The sequence below is a fragment of the Etheostoma spectabile genome, chromosome 1, assembly GCF_008692095.1.
Source record: "Etheostoma spectabile isolate EspeVRDwgs_2016 chromosome 1, UIUC_Espe_1.0, whole genome shotgun sequence".
In the NCBI taxonomy this organism is placed as follows: domain Eukaryota; kingdom Metazoa; phylum Chordata; class Actinopteri; order Perciformes; family Percidae; genus Etheostoma; species Etheostoma spectabile.
This window is the reverse complement of record NC_045733.1, coordinates 21,693,438-21,708,907: the sequence shown is the minus strand read 5'-3', so window position 1 is coordinate 21,708,907 and position 15,470 is coordinate 21,693,438.

Below are 15,470 nucleotides of genomic sequence, written 5' to 3'. Positions count from 1 at the left end.
CTGAAAACATGCTCAGTTTTATACTTGCGCACCTGCTGAGCAGTAGATGAGCTTTTTTGGAGACGTCGCAATGGCTTTTCTGCCAGAGGCCTCATATAGGACTACCTGGCGATAGAATAGACTGCAGCTCAACGGGGATCTGTGTCTACAAAATCATTACAGCTACAATCCAGTTGCCACTATGCAATCCAGCTCTTACACTTTCAAACTCCTGTATTATGCTTTGTTTTTTGCCTCTGAAAGCCCCGATCAATACATGCAAAGTAGTTGCAGAGAAAGAAGGTCTGAAAACAGCTGCTGAAAGGGCTGACTCCACCAGGAGATATCTGAATATGCCAACCTTGATTCACATGATTTTACATTCTATTCTTCTCTGACTATATGATTAAAGATGCTCTTTGATGGTTAGATCCCCGTGATCAGCTGTCATACATAGCACAGTCTTGCCTGAAAAATAAGTAACAACTTCCAGGCATGTTATTCTGGTTTGTTGTGTTTATATTCAACTGTAATTGAAGATTTTGTGATCCCTTTTAAATCAATACAGCAACTGGCCCTAGTTTATCTGTCACAAAGCTTTCTATTCCCTGTACACAGACGCTTTGTTAGATACAAGGTACAACTAGAAGTCTATTCTCTGATCCGGTTCAGATCTATTAAGTCTGTCAACATACTGTTGTTTTATTTAAGATGTGACTAAAGGCCTATTTTGTACACTTTCATACTGTAGTTATTGTAACAATGTTTGTTATCAGACCAGACCCTGATATGCCCATAACGAGCCATAAAGGCATATATCAGGGATCTTCAACAGGGGATGCAGGACCCCTAGGGGGTCCTCAGAGTCAATGCAGGGTGCCTTTTTTTTTTTCTTTAAAAAATGAGAAAGTCTTAACACGAATCCAACATTATCATACGCAACTATAAATACACAGGCGTATTGGTAAGTTAGTCACTAAGACAGTAAACTAATTAATCCACTGTGCCACATGTATGTTTTAACATTAAATCATGGTTTTATAAGCAAGAAGACTATGTATAAAGGCTTTAGGCCGCCTAGATGTATTTGTAGGCCTAGTTTAATGTGCAACTAAATTTCATACAATATATGCAGTACCGGGTCCCTGCTCCGTCTCTTATTCAGTTAGGGGGTTCTTGGCTTAAACAAGACCCCCAGCATAGATGGTTCAACCTACTGTAGCTAATAGTCACTTAATTATGGTTGATTATTGAAAAGTTGGTTTTGGTCATTTACTTTTTCAGCCCTTTAATTTTACGTATTAAACAGACTACAGTCCATTTACGTTATCTGGTTTTATGTTAGATTGCTGCCCGTTCAGGCTGTAAATGTGTTCATTAGATCTATTAACATCCAATATCGTCGCTGTCACGTGAAAACTTTGTATGTCTCAAACCGATGTTTTTTTCAGGAAATGCAAAAAAGGCTAATTGGTTCAAGACAGTAGAACATTTAATCATGTTCCAGTCTAATCACACTACTATCTAGAAAGTACAAGCACTATTGAAGCTTTTGTGTGAAACATCCAGAGCTTTTTCAGCTGTCTGCTCATTATGTTCTTTTAACCAAAAGTGGAATAATTTTTCTTTTACTTGATCCCCTTTTAAAAACAAAAAGCAGATATGTCAGCCAAGGTTGTTTTTGCCATTGTGACATCTCACTTGTTATTCTTTTAACCAAAGGCTGTGACATTAATAACCTTGGATTCTCAGATGCTCATAAAATATTATTTATACTTTTTGGAAGTATCCCGTGTTTGAGTTACACTGTGCAACTGAGGGAGCGCAGAGCATTACAATAGTCTAGTAGCTCTTTTACAAATAACAATCAATTATAAATTCAAATATGGAAAGGTTCCTCAGGCTCTTGACTTACTAGGTGAACAGATCTAGAGTATATTTGCAAATGTTGTTACTTAGCCTTGGGTCAGACAGTTTTATATTACTTTAGTTTCCGAGGCAGATGTTTACACATGCAGATATGCAGACATTACTAAAGATATTCAGTACAACGATCAAATGTTTAATGCCTAAATTAATGTTTAAAGTGCTGTATGTATAAATTGTGTGTAGGTGTAGTTCAGGCAGCCAACTGCTTTAGTACAGAAAAGTTAGATCTACATCAGAGCAAACAATTATGCTATAACATTAAAGCAATGCTACATGCTCTCTATTAAAATCTCAACAAGTCCTCCAAACCATACAACCACACAGGTTGTATATTCCTACCCTTTAATATGACTCATATAATAGGTGTGTTTCATGAATTAGCGCCCCTAGTGGTGGCAGGAAATATGCCCAAATATATGTCGTTAACAGTGTGACACCATCACAGTTTAGTTTGTTTAGGCAACAAAACAACTTAGTTAAGTTTAGAAAGATTTGTGGTTCTGGTTGAAAGCCTGAAAATCCACGTTAGGAGGTTGGATTGGGATGGGGTGGATGGGTCAAACAACACTGGACTTTTACTCAGGAGACGGGAGATGGTGTCCCGCGTGTCATGATTTCTAAACCCATCTGTCCCATTGTTCCTTTCCTAAACCCAACCTGTTGTTCTTTTCCTAAACCCAACCCGTTGTTCTTTTCCTAATCCCAATTTGTCTTCTTTTTCTAAACCCAACCTGTTCTTCCTTTCCCAAACCCAACCTCCTGTTCTTTCCCTAAACCCAACCTCCTGTTCTTTCCCTAAACCAAACCTGTTGTTTCTTTCCTAAACCCAACCTGTTGTTCCTTTCCCAAACCCAACCTCCTGTTCTTTCCCTAAACCCAACCTCCTGTTCTTTCCCAAAACCCAACCTCCTCTTCTTTCCCTAAACCCAACAGAATTATTCTGTGGGCCCATCACAGACTTTGTTGATCGGTTGTTTGACATCAATCTGCCAGTTTCTATTATGTTTCCCTTCTTTATAAATTGGTATGCTGATGGACCTTTTTTGGCCTTTTTTTTGAAACATTCGGGGTTCAACCCAAACCTAGTAGTGTCCGGGGTCACGCTTCGGGGAGATTTTTCTTTCCCATTTACGGCAGATATTTTCAAGCCATTTGAGAGAATAAAAATCCTGTTCTATACATCATTTGGGAAAAAACATGACAATTGGAGAGGAAAAAAATATTCCTGTAGAGCCGACATTCTGTTTTTTATCTAATTGTTTTCAACAGTCTTTATCATTCTGAAAGCAGAACAAATGACTCCAGTTCACTCCTGACTCTTAAAGGTCCCATGACATGGTGCTTTTTAGATGCCTTTATATAGACCTTAGTGGTCCCCTAATACTGTATCTGAAGTCTCTTTATATAGACCTTAGTGGTCCCTAATACTGTATCTGAAGTCTCTTTTATATAGACCTTAGTGGTCCCCTAATACTGTATCTGAAGTCTCTTTTATATAGAACTTAGTGGTCCCGTAATACTGTATCTGAAGTGTATTTAATATAGGCCTTAGTGGTCCCCTAATACTGTATCCAGTCCCACAATGAACTTTCCTTAGTATGTGCCATTTCTGAGTCTGTAGCTTTCGAGAAGTAGAGGGGGGGGGCAAGGTGGAAGCTGGGGGTGTGGCCTTGACCAAATGCCACTTTGCTTGTTTGAAAGACGTGATGTCTTTCTCTTTCTAATAGGTGGGCCAAATTCTCTGGGTGGGCAAAGCAGAGAAAGGGGAGGTAACCTTGCCCCTTATGACCTCATGAGGAGCAATATTCCAGATCGGCCCATCTGAGCTTTCATTTTCACAAAGGCAGAGCAGGATACCCAGGGCTCGGTTCTCACCTATCACCATTTCTAGCCACTGGGGGGGCCATAGGCAGGCTGGGGGGACTCATGTTAATGTTAAAAACCTCATAAAGTGAAATTTTCATACCATGGGACCTTTTAAAAAAGGCATACATTGTCAGATGTTACAATTTTTAAGTTAGGCTACAACATAGGAATTTGGCATTAACAGAATTACTAATCCTAAAGGTTTTTAGTTTAGTTGTTAGTAGAGTTCACAGACATTTTGCCACTAACAGAGATTTTTCTCCATTGGTTTGCTGGTCTAGTAAGAGAGACAGAGACCAAATGACAAAAAAAACAGACCTAAAAGATTCAGGGCTGTTCAAATTTGCTTTTTTATAGCCTGACAAGGCATCTGTGGATGGCATTGAAAGGGAGATACAAGGTTTTATTCAATACTGCTCAGACAACTTACAAAATGTACAATAAAACCAAAGCAATTGTGATAGATTTTAGTAGAAAGAGAAAAACAGTTCCTCCCTCCAAGATTAATGGGGAATTAGTAGAGCGGTTCACAACGTACAACTATCTGGGAGTTAAAATGAATGATAAAATGATATTTAATGAATGTGCAGGGAATAACTTTAGGAAACTGCAAGAGAGGATGTTCTTTCTTAGAAAGCTGAATCAATTTAGAAGAGCCAGTCACATTCTTCAAATGTTTAACACATCTATTCTTCAGTGTTCTCTCCTTATGATTAAGCTGCACTTTTGGAAATATGTGTGTTCAAGAAATGACAGTGTCTGATCAAGACAGCCAGCAAGATCATTGGGGTTGTCCACGTGTCTGCAGCTCAGCTGCATTATTAAAATAAAATAGTATTAGTTTTTATTAATAAAAAAGACGGATCAGATCCTCAATGATCCTGTTCAAATCATTTGTGCCTACAGCAATTTGACTGCACAATGAAAACCTAAAACAGTCTTTGGTATTTTAACTCTATCACTGACAATTATGCAACTTTATGGCACTTAACTTTTTTTTTTACTGCTACAAATATTGCACTTTGGTCACTATTTTTATTGCAGTTTTTTTCAGGTTATGAATTGCTTGTTGCGTGTCAGAACTTTCTATTGTCTTATGTACAGCATGTGTTGAATATGGTGTTGTCAGTGCTGAATATAGTTGTATATCTGAGTTGTGTTTTCTTTTTCTCATGAGGAGACGTGTGAGACCACATGAATTTCCCCTAAAGTTTCCTTTGGCTTTGATTAAAATTGACCTTGCTGCACATAATACATAATCCAAGTTATTCATAATCAGAACGTTAAAACAGCAAAGCCTTTGACCCTGGACTCCACACACTGAGACACTGTTAGAATATGACTAAGAGACAGCAAGGCCTTATCATGGAGACTATTCATAGTCATCATCATGTGTATGCTAATGCACTATTATATGCTGTGTTAGGCCATGGTCTGATACACACCCTGGGTAGTACAGGAGCCATTCATAATTGATACCCAACGTTTACTGCGAGCCCAGGTGTGTTGCAGGAAATAACCACTGACCCAATTACAGTTTGCATCCAGCATGCTTTGGTTAATTTGAGTAAAAGCCATAATTGCTCTTGGTTTTATAATTCATGAACAAGGGCGTGCGCCACTGGCAAAGCACCAGCATCTATAACTCAACCACCCATGAGTGCATCCTCACACTTGTTCTACACAGACAAATAGTAAACATGTGTGTGCGTGTGTGTGTGTGCGTCTGTGTGCGCGTGTGTGTGCAGAAGACAAACACAAAGACTGGAAATACAAGTGGGCTAAATGGTGGCAGATGTTAACATTGTGAGTTAGAAAGATTATGAACTTGAACTCTGATGAGTTTCCACCGGGAGATACTAATGAGTTTTGACTGTTGTCTGAAAAGATGTCCATAGTTAAAAGCCTTACCCATGGAGGGGGACTACACACCATATTAGCGGCAACCCAGTCTCACGCCAGTTTGTGAAATGGTTTATTGTTTTATGGACATTTTTGAATGTGACCATATCACGAACTGCCAACGCAACAACGGGGATATCAAACGCCACACTGCGGGACGGTGACTTGCGCCGGGACATGATCCGCAACATCTGGGGGACACAACAACGGGGAAATGAAACGCCACACCCCGGCCACAACAACGGGACGAACCCCCACACGTGGGATGGTGACAATTACTCTCTCTGGGACAGGATCCGCGGCCTCTAGGGGACGCAACAGCGAAGAAAGGAAATGCCACACAACGGCCTCAACAATGAATAGAATAGAATAGAATGCGTTTATTCTCATCATACACAAGTGCAGTACCTGTGCAACGAGATTGATGTGGGACGGGCCGCCACACATGGAACGCAACCTCTGGGCAAAGGGACACGAAACAACGGGAAAATGAAACGCCACACAACGGCCACAACAACAGGACGGTTGTGGTTAGGAAGAGAATAACGCATATTAGTTCCATATAAGGAACTGCAACACGCGGGACGCCATCCTTTGGCTCCAGGGTGAAAGTCCTGTGTTGTTTGTCCATCCACCCCCCCAACCAACCTCCCTGCGTGGCTTTTCAATACTCACTTACTCTGATCACAAATAAGCTTCCATTAAAATACATGACTTTACAATTCGTAATCAACACACGAAAATAACGACAACAATGCGATCGATACATGAATCGGAGTAAATAAGGTGACCATTTCACGAACTGCCATGAGACTGGGCCGGGTAGGGGCGGTCTGCGTTCCCGGGGCTGGCAAAGATCAAACTCACACTGATTACTGGTATGTTCTCCTGCTTAGCCACATTCCTCTTGGTCTTGATTCACCATTGACCTTTGTATTTCAGAGTCATTTTTTTGTGATTCGGTGGTTTATTTTTTTTGTCATCAAATTAACATAGTTATGTCACATTCAGCTATTTTAGCTAAATCTACAAATTAATTTAAGGGCAGAACATTTAGCAAATAGCTAGGACAGTGGATCCCAACCTGGGGTAAATCTGAGGGATTTTCTATTTTTAGATTTGTTCCTCAACCGTTTGCTTTTTATATATACAGTATATATTGGACTCTTTGCACCCTACTGGACCTTAACAATACTTCAAATGAAATAAATCGAGACAGGGAAAGATTGAAATGGTCACCTATGACACCCCCACTGGGTAGGACGGTCACAAACTAAAGATGTTGGGAAACACTACTCAGTGATAGAATAGTACAGGTCAGCTTTTAGTGTCAAGAACCCACATGGCACGGTGCATTGCACTAGCTGTCACTGTTCAACAGTCATGAGGAACAAGGACCGACACAGGAGACACTCATTTCTCTGGCAGAATGCTTTTTTTTTTTTTTGTAATATGCACTTGGCTCAGTTCCTTGACCATGTTTTCTCTCCATGCTCATATTTTCTTAAAGTGCTTATAATATGCTTTTTGGCTTTGTCCCTTTACTTTATTGTGTTATGTTTTGTCATGTTTTTTTCTTCTTCACGTTATATATTTACAAAGTGAAAAAGCCCAAAGTTCCCCCCTAAAGTGGATTACCATCTAGAAAAAGAAAAACATGTTCACAAACGGCTCCAAACAGCTCTACATAGTCCAGTCTGTACTTCTGTCACTTTGTAACAGACGTTATAATGCTCGCCTAGCTGCTAGCATGGCACACCCTCATACTCTGCTCCTGACTGGCGACTAGTCCTTACCTAGGTACTGTCAGGGCCCTCATTCTCTGCTTCTGACTGGCTAGTAGTCCTTATCTAGGTACTGTCAGGATACGCCCTCATACTCTGCTTCTGACTGGCTAGTAGTCCTTACCTAGGTACTGTCAGGGCCCCATACTCTGCTTCTGACTGGCTAGTAGTCCTTACCTAGGTACGTCAGGGCACGCCTCATACTCTGCTTCTGACTGACTGGTAGTCCTTACCTAGGTACTGTCAGGGCCCTCATACTCTGCTTCTGACTGGCTAGTAGTCCTTACCTAGGTACGTCAGGGCCTCTACTCTGCTTCTGACTGGCTAGTAGTCCTTACCTAGATACTGCACACATCCAACTCCCAACAAAGATGGAGCAGAAGTGAGATGTCTCACTCTGTAGCTAAAACAGAGAGCTCAACACACAGGGTGAAAAAAGGAGCTGCAGCAATGTGCGGTACAACAAAAATAGTGGTTTTAAAAAAAAAAAATGAAACCATGTAAACCTATTCTGGTACAACCTCTAAATACAACTATGAACATGCCAATAATCATAATGAGCATTTTAATGAGCTACAGTATGATTATTACTCCCTTAAGCTCTACTACAACCCCCAGTTAAGAATTAGAAAGTAGGTTAAAAAGATGTAGACTGATGACTGCACCTTTTAAATTCCAAAACTGTTCTGACTTTGTCAAAACAACCCAAACAACTTAACAACTGAGTCACCTGCAGGCGGTAGATTATTTTTGTGAGTGCTGCTTTCTTTTTGTTTTGTAGGGTTAGGGTAACATTTTGGTTGTTTGTTACACATTATCAATAATGCCATCCATAGCTTTGAAAGTCAAGTAAAACAGAATTTCAGCACTTCACATAACAAATTGTCTCGTAATGTCTTGGTCTTTTTAGTCACTGCAAAAGAGATTACCAGTTTTCCTTTTTCCCACAAAGTAATCAGACGGGACCGAGGACACCCAGATGCCCCAGTGTGAACTCTCTACTCACTATTCAGCAGACAACTAGCTAAAGTAAAACAGACATTTGACGTCCATATATAGTAAAAAGATAAACATATGCAGAAGCTATAAAAGAAAAAAAGATATGCCTCACTTGGCTGCACATTATCGTGTCTACATATGTAGTTTAAACCTGCAGGACTGTAACTACTGGAGACTGCCCCCCCCCCCCCCCCGCATTGGTCCAAAAACGTTGCATTGCTGCACTTCTGTTCACAATACCCCCACCAAAGCCAACCATGTCAAACAGCAACCCGTATACACTCGCTGACATTGCATCGAGGTTGATGTCAACTTTAAAATCCCACCTTGGCAGCGTTCAAAATACTACACTTACATAGTACGGCTTACATGGAAAAGTAAAAGAAAGTAAAAGAAAAAGTTTTTTTTTTTCCATTTGAAAAACTTCTGCCCACTAACACAATGACAACCAATACACGCCTACACCTCCTGTTGTGGTCCGACACTTGGGAAGGAGCAGCCTTTCCAAGTGACTCAAGAACTCCTTTGTCCCTCATTCCATCAGATGCTACAACTCCTCACTTAGGGGGGGGGGGGGGGGGGGGTTGGGTATGAGGGCTGTACAGAACAGGAAGGAAGGAAAGCCACTCTTTCACTGTGCAAAGTACTTTATAATCTACTTACATACATACCTGGACACTATCTGCTCTTAACTGTTAATTTATAATTTATCTTAAATGTCTTTTTTTATAGCTAAAAGTTTTATACAGTTTTTTTTCTATACTGTATTTTTTATACTCTTTATTTTCTATTCCAGTGTTTTGGAAGCTGTTGAAATCTGCTGCTGGAAATTCAATTTCCTTGCGTGTGTCATCCCAAAAGGATCAATAAACAGAAAACTAAGTCTATGTCTACATGCCAGCGTCCATATCAAACATCAATATTGTGTAGATAACTAATATTTTTTCCGACCAAAACTTTGTGGAATATTTGGATTGGATATTGGTGTTGTCGTGGTTTTTTTTTTTTTTTTTTTTTTTCCTCTCCCGTCAGTTTGCAGTTTTCTGTCATCAGCAGGTTTCTATGATCCATGGCAAACTGCATCTGTGCCCCCTGTGCAGACGGTGACAATGCTGAGGACATTTGGACAGAATGGGCAATCACCACTCACAAGGTCTTAGCTAGGCCGGGGGCTGATTATGTACAGTATATCACAGTAAAAGAGCATGCAAAAGAAAATGATGAGGATGAGAGAGAGCGAGAGAGAGAGGAAGATAGAGGAAGAAATGTATAAAGGATTTTAAAGACTCATTTGTCTGGCTCCTTAATGAGAGGAAGCGGAACAAAGACCCCGGCTAATATTCCAAGGGGTCTAATTAAAATTAGGTGTGATCCGATGGAGGAAAGAGCCACAGAGGTGATTTTAGTCACAGCCCAAAAGAGACTAGCTAATTAGGGAGAGTGATGGCCTTTACTTGGAAACCACTGGAGAGTAGCAGGGTACACACATTGTCCACGTCCCTTTGGCCTGCCATGGAGATTGCTGCCATACTCTTTGCTACAACCAGGGCAGAGAAAAGAGGACACTACAGGGGAATGACACGAGAACACCGGGCAACAACAGGGTCGGTGCAGCCGCACGGTGGCTGTGGACTGTGATTGGACAGCGGAGACCCGTTCTATCCTTGCCATTTCTCATTTTCACACACGACCAGCTGCTCTATTTCTGTTCTCCCTTGTCCATGTTTTCCAAGTTTTATATTCAAACTGTGGGATGGATGTAGTCTTCAACTCTAGTTAAAGAAATAAAAATAATAAAAATAGGTTCCCTAGCTGCACGAACATGTCCAAGATTTCACTTTACCATCCATCGCTTCCAGAAAATAACACTGACGCCTAAAAATAAATGAATTTAGACTCATCCTCGCCAAATTTCAGCGTAATTTTATTTCAGTGTTCAGTCAAGGATCCCATTCAAGCTGTTTGAGCCACGTCACTCTCAATTATGAAAAAACATCAATAGCTATTTGTTGATGTTAGCATTATGTATATGAGGTATGGGGTTTTCTTTGATTTTTTCCCAACGGCTTGTACATGTTCATCTTACCTTTGACATTGAGGGAATGCCGTCTTGTTGTTCTTTATGAGACTGTGATAGCACGTGCCCTAATCTTAATTGATGGCACTGTGGCTCATCTGCTAAAAGCAGCCCATATTCATCTGCTCGGACTGGATATGTGCACTAATAGCAATTGGTTTCTGCTGCCTGTCCTTGGGAAGCTGCCAGGAAGACTGCGAGGAGGAAAGAAACATCATCCTGATGTCTCAACGCCATAGCACAGTAAATCATTCTGGTCATGGTATAAGCACAGACTAACACTCCACATGTACAAGCAAACACACACACATGCACACACAAACACACAGTCTGGTGCAGCAGGTTTCATTTAAAACAGAAGACGTTTAAACCTGAATTGTTGCAGTCGGGAATGAGAGGCTGAGGCGCATAATGTGAATATGAGAAAGACCTTAGCTCCAATATGAACAATTACTTTTCACGACGCAGGCATGGAATTGGAAAATGAAGCGGATGAAATGTCCATGTGTCTGAAAATAGACTCCTTGGCTCGCTGTTGGGTATATACAGGAGGATGTGTTGGCGAGCTAAATCATAGCAGGACTAAGTGCCGCCTGGTGTGTGTCCATTTTATATCCAACAACATGGATATAAAATTATGAATACATTGTCAGAGTTTAAATAATATACTATATATATTTTGGTGTCACACTCATAGTCGTAGAAGACATGTCTGCTGGTTTTTTACTGTTGATAATTTCTTACAAAGTAAACAAAATGGCAAGGCAAGGTGGAGTCTGGGTACGTCTGCACAATTAATCAAATTTTAATCGTGATCACGATTTTGACTTCCCACGATCAAATTTGCGTGATTGAGCGATTATTTTTTTTAAAGCGTCATTTCATAGAACGCTCCGCTACCGCTCTGTAAAGCTGTCTGCTCATGAGCCAGTCAGAGTAGTTCCCTGCAACCCGTTTAGATGTAGACAGTCACAGAGGACAGAGTAACGGGAGGAAAACTCAACAGATAGCAGTTGGTTATACGTCAGTCTCAAGGTTTACCAGTTTACCAGTAAACGCAACATTTTGTCCCGTCTGTTGTTTTTCAGACAACAGCAGTGACCGGTGCTAGTCGGTGCTAGTAGCGTCTGTTAGCTGTTAGCCCCTCTAGGACGCACCGTTGCTAATGTCCTCGTATCCGCTGCAATGCTGTTTATATGGATATGGTTTCATTTTGTGTTACATGACCCATTTTGTCTGTAAAGCCGTGCCTGTGTTGGATCTCTGCTTTCTCTCCACTTAATCTCCGCGAAGCCCGGCCACACAGCGGCCCGGTCCACACTTCTGACATTTGTCTACAGTTTTAATTTTTTATTAACACAGCTGTATATTGTTAAGTATGAGGGGCAAACCTGGATTAGTACCAGTGTTTCCGCTGGTAACTCTGCTATCGCGGCCGCCACGGCGAAGAACACAGAAGAAGTTATTGGATGCAACTAACTTCAGTTGGTAGAGTAACAGCGTGTGAGACGGAGCCTGTTGGACCTGGACCTGGACCTGGACCAGGACCGGGGCCAGAGATGTGACCCATTGCGTGAATATCACAGTTCATAAAAATGCAGCGCAGTGAAGATACAGGCGTTTCATGCATGCGACGTGTGTTTCCGCCATTAGACCCGTGCGGGACCCGTTCATATTGAGTCAGCCGTCTGTCTGCGAGTACGTCCATCACACTCCCTCTCCAGTTATAAATAGCCAATGTGACAATAAAATTTGTTTTGGTTAAAATCAACAAATAATTGTGAGAATAATCGCGATCAAAATTTTGATCAAAATAATCGTGATTGTCATTTTGGCCATAATCGTGCAGCCCTAAGTCTGGGGGTGTGGCCTTGACCAACTGCCACTTTGCTTGTTTAAAAGCCATGATCTCTTTCTCTCTCATGGGGGGGCCAAATTCTCTGGACGGGTAAAGCAGAGAAAGGGGAGGTAACCTTGCCCCTTATGACCTCATAAGGTCCAAGATTCCAGATCGGCCCATCTGAGCTTTCATTTTCTCAAAGGCAGAGCAGGATACCCAGGGCTCGGTTTACACCTATCACCATTTCTAGACACTGGGGGAACATAGGCAGGCTGGAGGGATGCATATTTACGTTCAAAAACCTCATAAAGTAAAATGCCCATGGCATGAAAAAGCTTTAACTGTAAAATTGTTGCTTCATAAAAGAAAAGATTACGTCTACAGACATAGAGGTTGAAACATTTCTTTTTCAGCTTGTTTGTATTCGGTAGTGCAGTGCAGACTTGCACCCTGACAGTAGTTCATTTGTATCTGGTGACTTGAAACCTGCAGGAGTGCGCTCTTTGTTTAAAAGCTCCGTGTACTGTGCTCCTCTCTGAAGCCACTCATGTGGGACGGGATGTGCCCAGTGGCTGGGATCTGACAGGCTACGGGTGCCACGGCAGGTTTACACAGACCTCCAATGAGAAATTGATCTGACAACCATTCAAGGGTAAATCATTTCCACAAGTTAATTACTTTGGAAGAAAAAAAGGAACACGGTGGAACTCCGAGGCATCTGTGCTCTGAGTGTGAGAGTCGGCTGCGTACCGAGGGAACACCCCCCACTTACCGACGGATGGATCACACCCACTGATCCGTGCTTGCTGCTGTTTATGGATTAGTCTAACTTTAAAAAAAAAAAAAAAGATTTTGTTTTTTTAAAACTCCAAGGCACTGCATTCAGGGGAACGGTACAATCCCATGATGCATCATCAAGATGCAAAGTAACATATTTTCACTATAACTTTTTGCAATTTTTGCACTTTACATCCCACTCCATGTGTACTTTTCTTGATATAATGGCTTATTTTGTATATTTTTATTTATGTATCTGAGCATATTTTGTCTCTATTGTACAGTATGTTACTACTACATGTCTATTTGTAGAATATATACAGAGTTAACAGCTAACAAAGTAAAAAATGCTTGTGTATGACAGTATACTTGGCCAATAAAACGGATTTTGATCATAATTACTCACATTACTATAATTGAGTACTTTAACTTTTTAAAGTCCTTTTGAAAATAAATACCTTTACTGTTACTTAAGTATGTTTTGTTTGAAGTATTGTCCTCTGCTACTTTTGAAATCACATTTCTGTCTGAGTATAAAAAAGGTTATTAAAAATAATTAAATAGGCATAATACGTATAAATAAGGCATAAAATACATATAAATATAAAAACCTATATTTCCCCCTGGCTGTCAAAAAAAAACTAAGTAACTGTTGCGCTGAATAAATTATACTTTGTACTTAAGTAGATTTTTATGTTTATCAAGTTTATCAAAGTAATGGTACTTTTACTTAAGTCGAATATGTTTGTCCTCTCTCACCTTTGTGCGTTATTTAAATTCCACCATCTGATTGTATTTATGAATGCATCTAAATGATATCCAACTTAATTAACCTCCTTTTTTTTCCACCATAGCGTCATCTTTCCCTTTTAGTCGGACAATTTACACGTTGTCTATGATTAGATGTGTGCATTTTAATAAAACCATGGGTGAACTCCAATCTCCTCTAAGTGACTTTAATCTGCTCATATTAGTCAATTTATGCCACGCTGGAGCATAATGCCGTGAGAAGGGATGCATTTTTATGGATAAGTAGTCAATAACATCAGCATGTTACTGCCGTAGTGCTCCTTGGCTGGGAGCCAACCTGTTAATACCATTACAACAGTACTGGTAAAAGGCCTGTTGGCTTTGCAAATTGAGCCACTGTAGGCTCGCTGGGATCTGATTGGATTTCCCCCCAGTCCTGTGGCTGGGAACATGTGTTTCTGCCATCCCCAGAGCGGCTGTCAGTTTCATGACGCCGATGTTTTCTCTCCACCGGTGGAAGGACAGAACACGGAGAGAGAGAGAGAATCACCCGTGGCTATTTACCAAACATTCATTGTTTTATCTGCGCGAGACAGTCAGCGGCCTATCGCAGTCCTACCCACCTCTCATTAATCAGTGACAAAGCCTTATTTAAGTGTTTGTTGTCCTGACTATCGATGAGTTGCATTAAGAAACAGCGAAGTCGTAGCGGTATGGCCAGATGGGGGGGCGGGATGGGCCAGCGTAGCATTTTAGTCGGAAGCGAGCCATTTATGTTTCCTGAAAGAAGTGGGGCCGGGACATGCCCCCCCACCAAATTAAACTGGATCAAAGCTTAACTTGTTAATGACACGTCACTGAAGAGAAAAAAGCTGTATGGTCGACATGCCCCCCCCACCCCCCCCCCCCCTTTTCAGACTCATCGGTCAGCGGGGCGGTGGGGGGAAGGTCTTCACTCCGGGTTGATGAGCTCAACGGGCGATCACCTTTTATAATGAGAAGGACTGAGAGATAGCAAGGGGGCAGAGACAGGGTGAATCAGCTGTTCGGGGAGATAGAAGATGGAATAGGGGAGCTTCAAACAAGAGTCAATGAACGATGCAGAGAGGACAATGAGTCACCTGGTCACAAAAGCACGCAGGAAGTGGAATCAGTTGGGAAGAAGAGAGGAGCCATGAAAGAAAGATTCACAATCCTTAATTCAGCCCACAACGGGGAAATGCACTCTCTTGTATCTACAGTTCATCAGTCCTGGTGTGGCAACATATTCTCAGTCCCATTGCGTCTCTGGCGTTTGTTACTAATGCAAAAAGTCTCCTTCAGCATCATATTCAGACACGCATGCTCGAGACTCTTGGCGTCACCTTATGACGCTCTGAACGGGACAGTTAGGCTGTGGGAAGATGTGGGTGTAAGATGGTGGGTGGGGTTACAAAACATACGTTTTAAAAGAGCTTATTTTAACTTTTGACTGACAATTTCTATATAGATAGATAGATAGATAGATAGATAGATAGATAGTAGATAGATAGATAGATATTGTCCAATAAGGGAGATTTATTTTCTC